Genomic DNA, 15,158 nt, shown 5'->3' with positions numbered 1-15,158 from the left:
TAATAAAGTTGCGATGGGTTGATGCTCCATTGTGTTGATATTTGGGTTGGAGAGCTAAGTGTGGTTAGGTTCCAACTGGTATTGAGAGATGTCGCAGGAAAAGAAGTTCTGCTAGTTAAGTTCCCTCAGAGTCGAACCGGGGTAAGATAGCACATGTAGGAGCTTAATGTTAAATATGAGAAAGGACTCTCCTCAGTATTAAGACAATGTGACTTTTGGTTAACATAGAGAAATAGCTAGGTTCTTGGTGGCTATTAATCAGAATGACATACTTAAAGCGGTTTGGAACATTCAATATGAATTAGGTTTATGGAATCGGAAGGGGCGTTAGTAGCATGGAGTTATTAGTTTCATTCTATAAAGAGTGTGAATAGGTTATGTAAGTCGTAAATCTTACTATGGGAATTGAGGAAAATTCATTAATGAAGATTAACTGGAGTCGGATGGACCTTGAGAAGCATACATAGAAAGTGGAGATACATGAGAGGGAGAATCATTCAGAGTTGGTTAAGAGCGGTCAAATTTTGAGGACAAAATTTTTATTAAGATTGGTAGGATGTAAGTCCCGAGAAAATTATAAAAGGATTAATTGGATAATTAATCATCAAGTTAAAATAGTTAAAACGTGTCCAGACGGAGTCAAAAATCAAGATTAAAGAATTTGAAGATTTAACTATGATAATTGGATTCAGTGAATTTTTCCGAATGGGAAAAAAATAATCTTCTGCAGAAATACGCGTAAAAACGCATACTGGTAACTCAACCGGTAGTATCGGCTTAAGTCTGTCTGGCACTGCAACTGAGTAAATTAATTATAAGTAAATAAGATTAAGAATTTAGAATTCATAATTTGAGAAGATTGAAATATTTAAAATACGATTTAAAACTCTAATCTTAAAGGTTTTGGCCAAAAATTGAGCCAACGGGCTAAATTGAGTGAACCGGGCCAAGTGGCCCAAGCCCACACTATACAAAGATCTATTTCAGCACAAAACACCTCATTCTTCCCTCCTTTCAAAGAGAACATGGTGAGAGAGAAGAGAGTAACCAAAACCTAGAGCACTATTCACCTTCATCTTGTTTTGCTTGTAACTTTTAATCCGAAGCTCGGATTGACGAGCCGTTTAGAGCCACGCGTAGCTCTCCTCGTCCTCTTCAATTCTATCTAAGTTTTGGGATAAGGAACTCTCAGATTTTTGCGTAGTTTTTTGTTCCTTACAGATTCACATTTTTGGTTTTGGGGTTGTTGAATCTTTGTGATTTTGGTTGTTTAGGGATGCTCTAGCATGAATTTCTAGTGGGTTCCATCAATATTTCGTGTGGGTTAAGATAAGGAAGCTTAACTCTCTTTATTGTCCCCAATTTTATGTATGAACCCTAGAATAAATGCTGAGATATATTGTTGTGACTAGATTATACGGAATAGAGAATTGTGGGGCTAAATTTGATATGAAGTAGAATTTGATTGGCAAATTTGGGTGGTGGACCTTGGATATTGAGCTAGGCAAGGCATCAAGGGTTGGAACCGCCAACATTCAAGGTATAGGTTTGAGTTTTGTGTAGGCATTATGTAAAGTTATGTGAATGCCTAGGAGAGTTGAACCTAGGATAAGTGTGGATTGAAATTGGTTGTTATTGTGGATAGTGAATAGCTTTATGTATGTGTGTAATGATTAAGAATTGTTGTGACTTTATGAAGTGAATGGCATTTATTGATTTTATTGTTAATTGAGTTAGATATGGGGCCGGAGGCCATAATAGGGTGAGGGAACCCCTATGAGGTAAGTGAAGGTAATCGGTGTAAATTATTGTAATGATGTTGGATTTGGTGATTGATTGAAATTGAGTTTAGAGAATATTTGAAGGTTTTTTATTAACTGGAATATTAATTATGATTTTTCAAAGTTAAATCGTGGGATCTGATTTTCTGCATTATTTTAAACGAAGTGAGAAACTTTGAAAATCTATAACTAATTCTGTAATGATCGAAATTGCATGGGACTAAGTCTGGATTAAGCTTGAGAATATAAGGAGTTGGATTGGTGAATCTGAGACATTTTTGTTAAGTTTATGATTTATGGTAAATTTTTGAAGCGTGGTTGTTAAATCTGATTTTTCTACAGAATGCTTAATACAGCAGCAACTTGTTTTCTCTATTGGAAATTATCTACTTTGAATTTTAAAATGAAATAAATTTTAAAGAAAACTCTGGTCCTAATACTTTAATTTTATACAAATTTAGAATTTTTGGAATTGTAGTTTTAAAGATATGAATTTTTGAAATATGACGCATTATGCAGTAAAAGCCATATTCTGTTCTCTTAAATCAGTAACTTTGGAAGTTGATAACTTTTGATTCTAGATTGGTATTAAGGTGCAACCAATTGGAGGTGAAAATTAAGTATGTTTATCATATGTAATTTAAATTTCAGGGATGTCCATGTTTTACTGAATGAATTATGGGACTTGGCAGAGGATATGCCCATTGGCTTTTAAAACAGAATTATGCAGAAAATTACTCAACTTCCAAGTTACATAACTTTCTCATTAAAAATGGTATTGACTTGGAACCAATTGGAAAAGAAACCTGGATGAGTGAAGTTGAATTTTCAATATCACATGCTGCTGCTGTTTTCTGATTCTTAAGCACTGCAGAGCAGTCACGGTTTTTCTTCTATTCCCGAAGTTAGAGTAAGTAAAAAATTATGAATTTTAGTTTAATAGAAATCTTAATCCGAAATGGTCGTATGAATATAAGGTTTGTGCAATTCCAAGTTCATTTGATATTTTAAAAATACGATTGTAATTTGGCTGCCGATGATTGTTTTGGTGACTACCTTGGGTATGAGATTTAAGAATTGATTTTTATACTATTATCAAATACTTTTGAGAGTATATTATTGTAACAATTGTAGATAAAAGGCTGGTGAAATGTTGAGGATGAGAGTGACTATGATGAGGTTAAAAGTGAGTCGGGCGCTATATCCCAGGGACTTGGTTTATTGAAAGAGTTTTGTCCCGCCAAGGACGGTGGTTTGATCCTGCTTGTCGTGGTTATTGTGCATATGCAGGGATGGTGGTTTTATCCTGCCTGCAGTGAGGACAGAGGTTCTATTCCTCTCACGTATGGGTGAATTATTTAGCAAGGACAGTGATGTGATCCTGCTTGCATATTATTTTATGTTGGGTAAGGACGGTGGTTTAATCACGCTTGTAGATTGATTTGTGAATGCAACCCTAGCAAAGATGGTGGTGTAATCCCGCTTGTTTGAGTTGCTGGTGCACAAAATTCTGATCTCAACGATGCTAGAAACTTGGTATGCACGTTCATAATCTCAATTCCTTTTCATAACTCCGCACAACTAACCAGCAAGTGCACTGGGTCATCCAAGTAATAAACCTTACATGAGTAAGGGTCGATCCCACGAAGATTGTCGGCTTGAAGCAAGCTATGGTCATCTTGTAAATCTCAGTCAGGCAGATTCAATTGGTTATGAGGTTTTGATAATTAAAATATAACATAAAATAAGATAGAAATACTTATGCAATTCATTGGTTGGATTTCAGATAAGCGTATGGAGATGCTTGTTGCTTATGAATCTCTGCTTTCCTACTGTCTTCATTCAATCATTCATACTCCTTTCCATGGCAAGCTGTATGTTGGGGGATCACCGTTGTCAATGGCTACCGTCCGTTCTCTCAGTGAAAATGGTCCAAGTGCGCTGTCACCGCACGGCTAATCATCTGTCGGTCATGTTGGAATAGGATCCATTGATCCTTTTGCGTCTGTCACTACGCCCAACACTCGTGAGTTTGAAGCTCGTCACAGTCATCCCATCCCAGATCCAACTCGGGATACCATAGACAAGGTTTAGACTTCCAGATCTCAGGAATGACCTCCAATAATTCTAGCCTATACCACGAAGACTTTGATCGTGAACTCGGAGGCTAAGAGATACACATTCAAGCTTGTTTTCATGTAGAACGGAAGTGTTTGTCAGGCACGCGTTCATAAGCGAGAATGGTGATGAGTGTCACATAATCATCATATTCATCATGTTCTTGGGTGTGAATGAATATCTTAGAATAAGAAGAAGCTTGATTTGAGTAGAAAAACAATAGTACTTTGCATTAATTCATGAGGAACAGTAGATCTCCACACCTTAATCTATGGGGTGTAGAAACTCCACCTTTGAAAATACATAAGTAATGAAGGTCCAGGCATGGCCGAATGGCCAGCTTCCAAACGTGTACAATATGATCTATGATAGCATAAAACTGATCAAGGATATAAAATAAATCTCTAAAAGTAGTTTATATACTAGACTAGTAACCTAGGGTTATAGAAATGAGTAAATAATGCAGAAGTCCACTTCTGGGCCCACTTGGTGTGTGCTTGGGTTGAGCATCGAGCTTTACACGTGTAGAGACTTCTCTTGGAGTTAAACGCCAGGTTGCAGCCTGTTTGTGGCGTTTAACTCTGGTTTGTAACCTATTTCTGGCATTTAACTTCAGAATAGGGTAGGAAGTTGGCGTTTGAACTCCAGTTTGCATCGTCAAAACTCAAGAAAAGTATGAACTATTATATATTGCTGGAAAGCCCTGGATGTCTACTTTCCAATGCAATTAAGAGCGTGCCAATTGGGTTTCTTTAGCTCCAGAAAATTTATTTCGAGTGTAGGGAGGTCAGAATTCACAGCATCTGCAGTCCTTTTTCAGTCTCTGAATCAGATTTTTGCTCAGGTCCCTCAATTTCAGCCAAAAAATACATGAAATCACAGAAAAACACACAAACTCATAGTAAAGTCCAGAAATTTGAATTTTGCATAAAAACTAATAAAATATAATAAAAATTTACTAAAACATACTAAAAACTACCTAAAAACAATGCCAAAAAGCGTATAAATTATTTGCTCATCACAACACCAAACTTAAATTGTTTCTTGTCTCTAAGCAACTGAAAATCAAATAGGATAAAAAGAAGAGAATAAACTATAAATTCCAAAATATCAATGAAACTTAGCTCCAATTAAATGAGCAGGATTAATAGCTTTTTACCTCTGAACAGTTTTGGCATCTCACTTTATCCTTTGAAGTTCAGAATGATTGGCATCTATAGGAACTCAGAATTTAGATAGTGTTATTTATTCTCCTAGTTCAGTATGTTGATTCTTGAACACAGCTACTTTATGAGTCTTGGCCGTGGCCCTAAGCACTTTGTTTTCCAGTATTACCACCGGATACATAAATGCCACAGACGCATAGCTGGGTGAACCTTTTCAGATTGTGACTCAGCTTTGCTAGAGTCCCCAGTTAGAGGTGTCCAGGGTTCTTAAGCACACTCTTTTGGCTTTGGATCATGACTTTAACCACTCAGTCTCAAGCTTTTCACTTGACACCTTCACGCCACAAGCACATGGTTAGGGACAGCTTTGTTTAGCCGCTTAGGCCAGGATTTTATTCCTTTGGGCCCTCCTATCCACTGATGCTCAAAGCCTTGGATCCTTTTTACCCTTGCCTTTTAGTTTAAAGGGTTACTGGCTTTTTTCTCTTGCCTTTTGGTTTAAAGAGCTATTGGCTTTTTCTGCTTGCTTTTTTTTTCTTTTATTTTTGCCATTTTTTTTCGCAAGCTTTGGTCTTCATTGCTTTTTCTTACTTCAAGAATCAATTTTATGATTTTTCAGATTATCAAATAACATTTATCTTTTTTCATTATTCTTTCAATAGCCAACAATTTTAACATTCATAAACAACAAATTCAAAAGACATATGCACTGTTCAAGCATTCATTCAGAAAACAAAAAGTATTATCACCACATCAAAATAATTAAACTAATTTCAAGGATGAATTCGAAATCATGTACTTCTTGTTCTTTTGTGATTAAAAACATTTTTTATTTAAGAAAGGTGATGGAGTCATAGGACATTCATAGCTTTAAGATATAGACACTAGACACTAATGATAATGTAATAAAGACACAAACATAAATAAACATAAAGCATAGTAAAAAAAAAACAGAAAAATAAAGAACAAAGAAATTAAAGAACGGGTCCACCTTAGTGATGGCGGCTAGTTCTTCCTCTTGAAGATCTTATGGAGTGCTTTAGCTCCTCATTGTCTCTTCCTTGCCTTTGTTGCTCCTCCCTCATAGCTCTTTGATCTTCTCTAATTTAATAGAGGAGGATGGAATGCTCTTGGTGCTCCACCCTTAGTTGTCCCATGTTGGAACTCAATTCTCCTAGGGAGGTGTTAATTTACTCCCAATAGTTTTATAGAGGAAGATGTATCCTTTGAGGCATCTCAGGGATTTCATGATGAGGAATTTCCTCATGCTCTTATTGAGGTCCATGAGTGGGCTCTCTTGTTTGCTCCATCCTCTTTTTAGTGATGGGCTTGACCTCTTCAATGAAGATGTCTCCCTCTATGACAATCCTAGCCGAATTACAGAGGTAAAAAATGAGGTGAGGAAAGGCTAACCTTGCCAAAGTGGAAGACTTGTCAGCCACCTTGTAGAGTTTTTGAGGTATAATCTCATGAACTTCCACTTCCTCCCCAATCATAATACTATGGATCATGATGGCCCGATCCACAGTTACTTTGGATCAATTGCTAGTAGGAATGATAGAGCGTTGGATGAACTCCAACCATCCTCTAGCCACAGGCTTAAGGTCAAGCCTTCTTAGTTGAACCGGCTTGCCTCTTCAGTCTCTTTTCCATTGAGCTCCTTCCACACATATGTCCATGAGAACTTGGTCCAACCTTTGATCAAAGTTGACCCTTCTAGTGTAGGGGCGTGCGTTTTTTTGCATTATTGGCAAGTCGAACGCCAACCTTACATTTTCCGGACTGAAATCTAAGTATTTCCCTCGAACCATTGTAAGCCAATTCTTTGGATTCGGGTTCATACTTTGATCATGGTTCTTAGTGATCCATGCGTTTGCATAGAACTCTTGAACCATTAAGATTCTGACTTGTTGAATAGGATTGAAGAGAATTTCCCATCCTTTTCTTCTAATCTCTTGTTGGATCTCCGGATATTCGCCCTTTTTGAGCTTAAAAGGGACCTCAGAGATCACTTTTTTCTTGGCCACAACTTCATAGAAGTGGTCTTGATGGACCTTTGAGATGAATCTTTCCATCTCCCATGACTCAGAGGTGGAAGAAATTGCCTTCCCTTTCCTCTTTCTTGAGGTTTCTCTGGCCTTAGGTGCCATTAATGGTTATGAAAAAACAAAAAGCAATGCTTTTACCACACCAAACTTAAAAGGTTTGCTCGTCCTCGAGCAAAAAAAAGAAAGAAAGTAGTAGAAGAAGAAGAAAATGGAGGAGATAGAGGGGGATATGTGGTTCGGCCAAGGGGTAGAAGTAGTAGTTGTAATGTGTGAAAATGAAGGAGTGGTGAGGGGTTTATATAGGGGTGGGGGAAGGTTTAGGTTTTCGTGTATTAGGGTTGGGTTTGGGAGGGAAAAGATTTTGAATTTGGAGGTAGGTGGGGTTTTTAAGAAACTGAATGAGGTGATTGGTGAAGGGTATTTGGGGAAGAGTGTTATGAAAAGGTGTGAAGAATTGAGAAGAGGTGGGGTAGGTGGGGATCCTGTGAGGTCCACAGATCTTGACGGGTCAAGGACTTAGCATCCCTGCTCCATTTAGGCGTGTAAATGCCCTTAGAGTGCAATCCTGGCGTTTAACGCCAGACTGCTGCTTGTTTCTGGCGTTAAACGCCAGCTTTTCTCCCTTTATTGGCGTTTAACGCCAAGTTGGTGCTTGTTTCTGGCATTAAACGCCAGACTGTAGCTTGTTTCTGGCATTTAACGCTAGCTTGATGCTTGTTTCTGGCGTTAAACGCCAGTCTGATGCTTTTTACTGGCATTTAAACGCCAGTAAGCTTTTCCTCCAGGGTGAGCTGTTTTTAATGCTGTTTTTCATTCTATTTTTGATTTTTCAGTTGTTTTTGTGACTTCACATGATCATCAACCTACAGAAAACATAAAATAACAATGGAAAATAAATAGATATAATTAAATAACATTGGGTTACCTCCCAATAAGGGCTTCTTTAATGTCAATAGCTTGACAGTGAGCTCTCATGGAGCCTCACAGATAATCAGAGCAAGGTTGGGGCCTCTCAACACCAAACTTAGAGTTTGGCTGTGGCTTCCCAACACCAAACTTAGAGTTTGGTTGTGGCCTCCCAACACCAAACTTAGAGTTTGAATGTGGGGGTTTTGTTTGACTCTGTATTGAGAGAAGCTTTTCATGCTTCCTCTCCATGGTTACAGAAGGAGAACCTTGAGTCTTAAATACAAGGTAGTCCTTATTTAACTGAAAGACCAACTCTCCTATGTCAACATCAATCACAGCTTTTGCTGTGGCTAGGAAGGGTCTGCCAAGGATGATGGATTCATCCTCATCCTTCCCAGTGTCTAGGATTATGAAGTCAGCAGGAATGTAAAGGCCTTCAACCTTCACTAGCACGTCCTCTACTAGTCTATAAGCCTGTTTCATTGATTTGTCTGCCATCTCTAGTGAGATTCTTGTAGCTTGTACCTAAAAGATTCCCAGTTTCTCCATTACAGAGAGGGGCATGAGGTTTATCCCTGACCCCAGGTCACACAGAGCCTTCTCAAAGGTCATGGTACCTATGGTACAAGGTATGAAGAATTTTTCGGGATCCGGTTTCTTCTGAGGTAATGTCTGCCTCATTAATGCATTCAATTCATTGGTGAACAAGGGGGGTTCATCCTCCCTAGTCTCAGTACCAAATAACTTGGCATTCAGCTTCATGATTGCTCCTAGATATTTAGTAACTTGCTCTTCAATGATGTCTTCATCCTCTTCAGAGGAAGAATATTCATCAGAGCTCATGAATGGCAGAAGGAAGTTCAATGGAATCTCTATGGTCTCTGTATGAGCCTCAGATTCCTTTGGTTCCTCAAAGGGAAACTCCTTTCTGTCCAGAGGACGTTCTAGGAGGCTTTTCTCACTGGGACTCACGTCCTCCTCACTCTCTCCAGGTTCAGCCATGTTGGTCATGGTTATGTCCTTGCACTCTCTCTTGGGATTTTCTTCTGTATTGCTTGGGAGAGTACTGGGAGGAGTTTCAGTAATCTTCTTACTCAGCTGACCCACCTATGCCTCCAAATTTCTAATGGATGACCTTATTTCATTCATGAAACTTAGTGTGGTCTTGGATAGATCAGAGACTAAGGTTGCCAGGCCAGAATGGCTCTGTTCAGAATTCTCTGTCTGTTGCTGAGAAGATGATGGAAAAGGCTTGCTATTGCTAAACCTATTTCTTCCACCATTATTGTTGAAGCCTTGTTGAGGTTTCTGTTGGTCCTTCCATGAGAAATTTGGATGATTTGTCCATGAAGGATTATAGGTGTTTCCATAGGGTTCTCCCATGTAATTCACCTCTGCCATTGCAGGGTTCTCAGGATCATAAGCTTCTCTTTCAGAAGATGCTTCTTTAGTACTATTGGATGCAGCTTGTAATCCATTCAGACTCTGAGAAATCATATTAACTTGCTGAGTCAATATGGCATTCAGAGTATCAATCTCAAGAACTCCCTTCTTCTGAGGCGTCCCATTGTTCACAAAACTCCTCTCAGAGGTGTACATGAACTGGTTATTTGCAACCATTTCAATGAGTTCCTGAACTTTTGCAGGGGTTTTCAGATGAAGAGATCCTACTGTAAAATGGTCCAATGACATTTTTGATAACTCAGACAGACCATCATAGAATATACATATGATGCTCCATTCTGGAAGCATGTCAGTAGGACACCTTTTGATCAATTGCTTATATCTTTCCCAGGCTTCATAGAGGCACTCAACTTTCTTCTGTCTGAAGGTTTGGAGTTTCACTCTAAGCTTGCTCATCTTTTGAGGTGGAAAGAATTTGGCCAGGAAAGTACTGACCAGCTTTTCCCAAGAGTTCAGGCTTTCCTTAGGTTGTGAATCCAACCATGTTCTAGCTTTGTCTCTTACAGCAAAAGGGAAAAGCATAAGCCTGTAGACATCGGGATCAACTCCATTGGTCTTGACAGTGTCACAGATTTGCAAGAATTCAGCTAAGAACAGATGAGGATCTTCCAATGGAAGTCCATGAAACTTGCAATTTTGTTGTATTAGAGAAACTAATTGAGGCTTAAGCTCAAAGTTGTTTGCTCCAATGGAAAGAATTGAGATGCTTCTTCCATAGAAGTCAGAGGAAGGTGCAATGAAGTCACCAAGCATCTTCCTTGCATTGTTGGCATTGTTATTGGGTTCGGCCATGTCTCCTTCTTTTTCGAAATTTAAATTAAAATAAAAGGAAAATATTTTTGTTTTTATTTTAATTATTAGTTAGCATTCGAAAATTAAGAGAAGAAATAAAATAAAATTAAAATTTGAAACAATTAGTTAATTAAAAAGAATTTTGAAAAAAAAAATGGGGAGGAGTTTTCGAAAATTAGAGAGAGAAAATTAGTTAGGTGGGTTTTGAAAAAGATAAGAAATAGTAAAACAAACAAAAAGTCAAGTAGTTAATTGAAAAAGATTTGAAAATCAATTTTGAAAAGATAAGAAGTTAGAAAAGATTTTGAAATTGATTTTGAAAAAGATATGATTGAAAATCATTTTGAAAAAGATTTGAAAAAGAAATTTAAAAAGATTTTATTTTTAAAATTAAAGTTAATTACTTGACTAACAAGAAACAAAAAGATATGATTCTAAAATTTAAAGATTGAACCTTTCTTACTAGGCAAGTAACAAACTTAAAATTTTTGAATCAATCACATTAATTGTTAGCATTAGTTTCGAAAAAATAAAATAAAAATAATAAAAAGATTTTGAAAATCAATTTTTTAAAAGTTTTTGAAATTAAAGTAAAAACGAAAAAAATTTGATTTTTGAAAAAGTTTTGAAAAGACAGGATTTTTAAATTGAAAATTTGACTTGACTCATAAGAAAGAACTAGATTTTTAAAACTTTTGACCAAATCAAACCAAATTTTCGAAAGTTATGAGCAAAATAAGAAAAAGATATTTTTTTATTTTTGATTTTTTTATGAGGAGAGAGAAAAACAACAAAATGACTCAAAACATGAAAATTATGAATCAAAACAAGAAAAATATGCAAGAACACTTTGAATGTCAAGATGAACACCAAGAACACCTTGAATGTCAAGATGAACATCAAGAACATGCTTTTGAAAATTTTTAAGAAAAGAAACACATGCAAGACACCAAACTTAGAAATTTTCAAACTTTAGACACTAACAAATTGAAAATGCATATGAAAAACAAGAAAAGACACAAAACATAAAAATGCAAAGATCAAATAAGGAAAATCATCAAGAACAACTTGAAGATTATGAAGAACACATGAGTTTTCGAAAATTTTAAGAAAAGTTAAAAATATGCAATAGACACCAAACTTAAAAATTGACACTAGACTGAAATAAGAAACATCAAATTATTTTTGGTTTTATGATTTTATTAAATTTTTTTGTATTTTTCGAAAATTATTTGGAAAAAGAAAATAAGGAAATTCAAAATTTTTAATAAGAATTCCAGGAATCATGCAATGTTAGTCTAAAGCTCCAGTCCAGGAATTAGACATGGCTTACTAGCTAGCCAAGCTTTCAGTGAAAGCTTCAGTCCATAACTCTAGACATGGCCAATAGCCAGCCAAGCTTTAGCAGATCATTAAATACAACAGCTAAATTGCTGAGAAAGACAAAGAAGCTCTTCTAAGGATAGTTGAAACCTCAGTCCAAAAGATTAGACATGGCTTCACAGTCAGCCAGGATTCAACATATCTCATGAAACTCTAGAATTCATTTTTAAAAATTCTGAAGAACATAAAATAATTTATTTTTTTGAAAATCTTTCGAAAATAAAAATAATAAAAACAAAAAGCTTAAAATTAAAATAAAATTACCTAATCTGAGCAACAAGATGAACCGTCAGTTGTCCAAACTTGAACAATCCCCGGCAACGGTGCCAAAAACTTGGTGCACAAAATTGTGATCTCAACGGCGCTAGAAACTTGGTACGCATGTTCATAATCTCAATTCCTTTTCAAAACTCCGCACAACTAACTAGCAAGTGCACTGGGTCGTCCAAGTAATAAACCTTACGTGAGTAAGGGTCGATCCCACGGAGATTGTCGGCTTGAAGCAAGCTATGGTCATCTTGTAAATCTCAATCAGGCAGATTCAATTGGTTATGAGGTTTTGATAATTAAAATATAACATAAAATAAGATAGAAATACTTATGTAATTCATTGGTGGGATTTCAGATAAGCGTATGGAGATGCTTGTTGCTTATGAATCTCTGCTTTCCTACTGTCTTCATTCAATCATTCATACTCCTTTCCATGGCAAGCTGTATGTTGGGGGATCACCGTTGTCAATGGCTACCGTCCGTTCTCTCAGTGAAAATGGTCCAAGTGCGCTGTCACCGCACGGCTAATCTTCTGTCAGTCATGTTGGAATAGGATCCATTGATCTTTTTGCGTCTGTCACTATGCCCAACACTCGCGAGTTTGAAGCTCGTCACAGTCGTCCCATCACAGATCCTACTCGGAATACCACAGACAAGGTTTAGACTTTCCGGATCTCAGGAATGACCGCCAATAATTCTAGCCTAACCAGAAGGCTAAGAGATACACATTCAAGCTTGTTTTCATGTAGAACGGAAGTGTTTGTCAGGCACGCGTTCATAAGCGAGAATGGTGATGAGTGTCACATAATCATCACATTCATCATGTTCTTGGGTGTGAATGAATATCTTAAAATAAGAAAAAGCTTGATTTGAATAGAAAAATAATAGTACTTTGCATTAATTCATAAGGAATAGCAGAGCTCCACACCTTAATCTATGGGGTGTAAAAACTCCACCGTTGAAAATACATAAGTAATGAAGGTCCAGGCAAGGCCGAATGGCCAGCCTCCAAACGTGTACAATATGATATATGATAGCATAAAACTGATCAAGGATATAAAATAAATCTCTAAAAGTAGTTTATATACTAGACTAGTAACCTAGGCTTACAGAAATGAGTAAATGATGCAGAAGTCCACTTCCGGGCCCACTTAGTGTGTGCTTGGGCTGAGCATTGAGCTTTACACATGTAGAGACTTCTCTTGGAGTTAAACGCCAGGTTGTAGCCTATTTGTGGCATTTAACAATGGTTTGTAACCTATTTCTGGCGTTTAACTTCAGAATAGGGCAGGAAGTTGGCGTTTGAACGCCAGTTTGCGTCGTCAAAACTCGAGCAAAGTATAGACTATTATATATTGCTGGAAAGCCCTGGATGTCTACTTTCCAACGCAATTGAGAGCGCGCCAATTTGGTTTCTGTAGCTCCAGAAAATCTATTTCGAGTTAAGGGAGGTCAGAATCCAACAGCAACTGCAGTCCTTTTTCAGCCTCTGAATCAGATTTTTGCTCAGGTCCCTCAATTTCAGCCAGAAAATACCTAAAATCACAGAAAAACACACAAACTCATAGTAAAGTCTAGAAATGTGAATTTTGCATAAAAACTAATAAAAATATAATAAAAATTTACTAAAACATACTAAAAACTACCTAAAAACAATGCCAAAAAGCGTATAAATTATCCACTCATCAGTTGCGCAGTAAGGATGGTGGTTTAATCCCGCTTGCGTGTTCCGAGCAAGGATGGTGGTTTAATCCTGCTTGTTTATGGAACCTACGGATAACGATGGTAGTTTAATCCCGCTTATTCGAGTCGGCTCTGGCAACATAACCGACGCGGGAGCTCATGGCCAGTAGGACAGGCATGCATCATTTGCATTTATGTGACATTGATTGGGTGTGTTTATTGTACATGTGGTTTTCCTATGTGATTATCATTGTGTAACTGCTATTTGTTATAATTGCTGTAATTGAAAATTATTATGCTTGAACTTCATTATTTGTGTATGTTGTTATTATTCTATTTTGAGACCTTGTATATATAAAAGTTGAGATGATATGGGGTGAACTTGAGACTGAAAGAAACATGATAAGTGAAAGGTGAGAGAAAAGTCAAATGAAAATCAAAGGTGTATGAGTGCAGTTAGTTAGTCTAGCATACCTTACTATTTTCTGGTTTAGTATATTTCTAGGCTTGAATTTCTTTGTTGTTGAAGTGTTAGAGGTTTCGTGTAGTCTTTACATTGTCTCTGCTTTGGAACTGTTACCCCAGCTGAGAACCCCGAAAGGGATGATGTTCTCACCTGTTTTGGGAATTTTCATCTTACAGGTATTGGACGTGATGCACCTTGTTGAGCGTGCAGAATTTTCTTTCAGGAAGCGAAGATTATCTTTTGGGAAGTTTACTTTTGCTTAGATATTTTAAATATTCTCCACTATTGTATTTTATAACTTGTATATCCCTCTTAGAGGTTGATTATGGAGAAACAGGATTTATGTTTACGATTTTTATTCCTACTTTCGGGTTACACTTTTGTTCCGAGGGTTACCTGAAACTGGAGGTCGATCTCGGATGAGATCTTCTGTACTGGTCGGAGATGGCGTGTCCGGCTGGCTGGTGGCGGCCGGAGCTATTGTGTCCGACTTGTTGGACTTGCTGCACTGCTGATCCTTGGCCACCGGAGGGTGGGGGTGATGAGAGAACTTTTGCGTGGTCTAGAAATTTGTGGATAAATCCTCGTTGCAAGTATAGTTTCTAAACCTTCAAAAGTCCTTTCATGCAAACGTTTTGGGTGTCACAAGTAACAAACCCCTTAAAAATTGTTAACCGAGTATTCAAACCTCGGGTCGTCTTCTCAAGGAACTGCAAGGAAGTATGTTCTTATTATTGGCTATAATTGTTGTAATCGGGGTTTAGAAGGTGAGAAGCAAGTGATTTAAATGACAAGTAAAGTAGATGGCAATTAAAATAAATAAATACTGTAAAGCAAACTTCTGGCAAGGTAAGAGAAATTGGAAGTCCAACTTAGTTATCTCTCTTAACAATAATGAAAGTTGAATCTAAATTCCACTTAGTTAACCTTTACTAAAGAAAAGGAAAGTCAAGGGACTAATTAGTTTGACCTTTGAATCCTAGTTAATTCCTAAGAAAAAGTTGGGATTATTGAAGTTCAGTTTAATTAGCAAGATAGAGATTATCAGTTATGTTGAGTTTGATAATGTTGAGTTACT

The sequence above is a fragment of the Arachis ipaensis genome, chromosome B9 (genome assembly GCF_059453495.1).
Source record: "Arachis ipaensis isolate K30076 ecotype BB chromosome B9, ASM5945349v1, whole genome shotgun sequence".
NCBI lineage: Eukaryota > Viridiplantae > Streptophyta > Magnoliopsida > Fabales > Fabaceae > Arachis > Arachis ipaensis.
The sequence above is the reverse complement of the archived record's forward strand: the minus strand, read 5'-3'. Positions refer to the sequence as shown.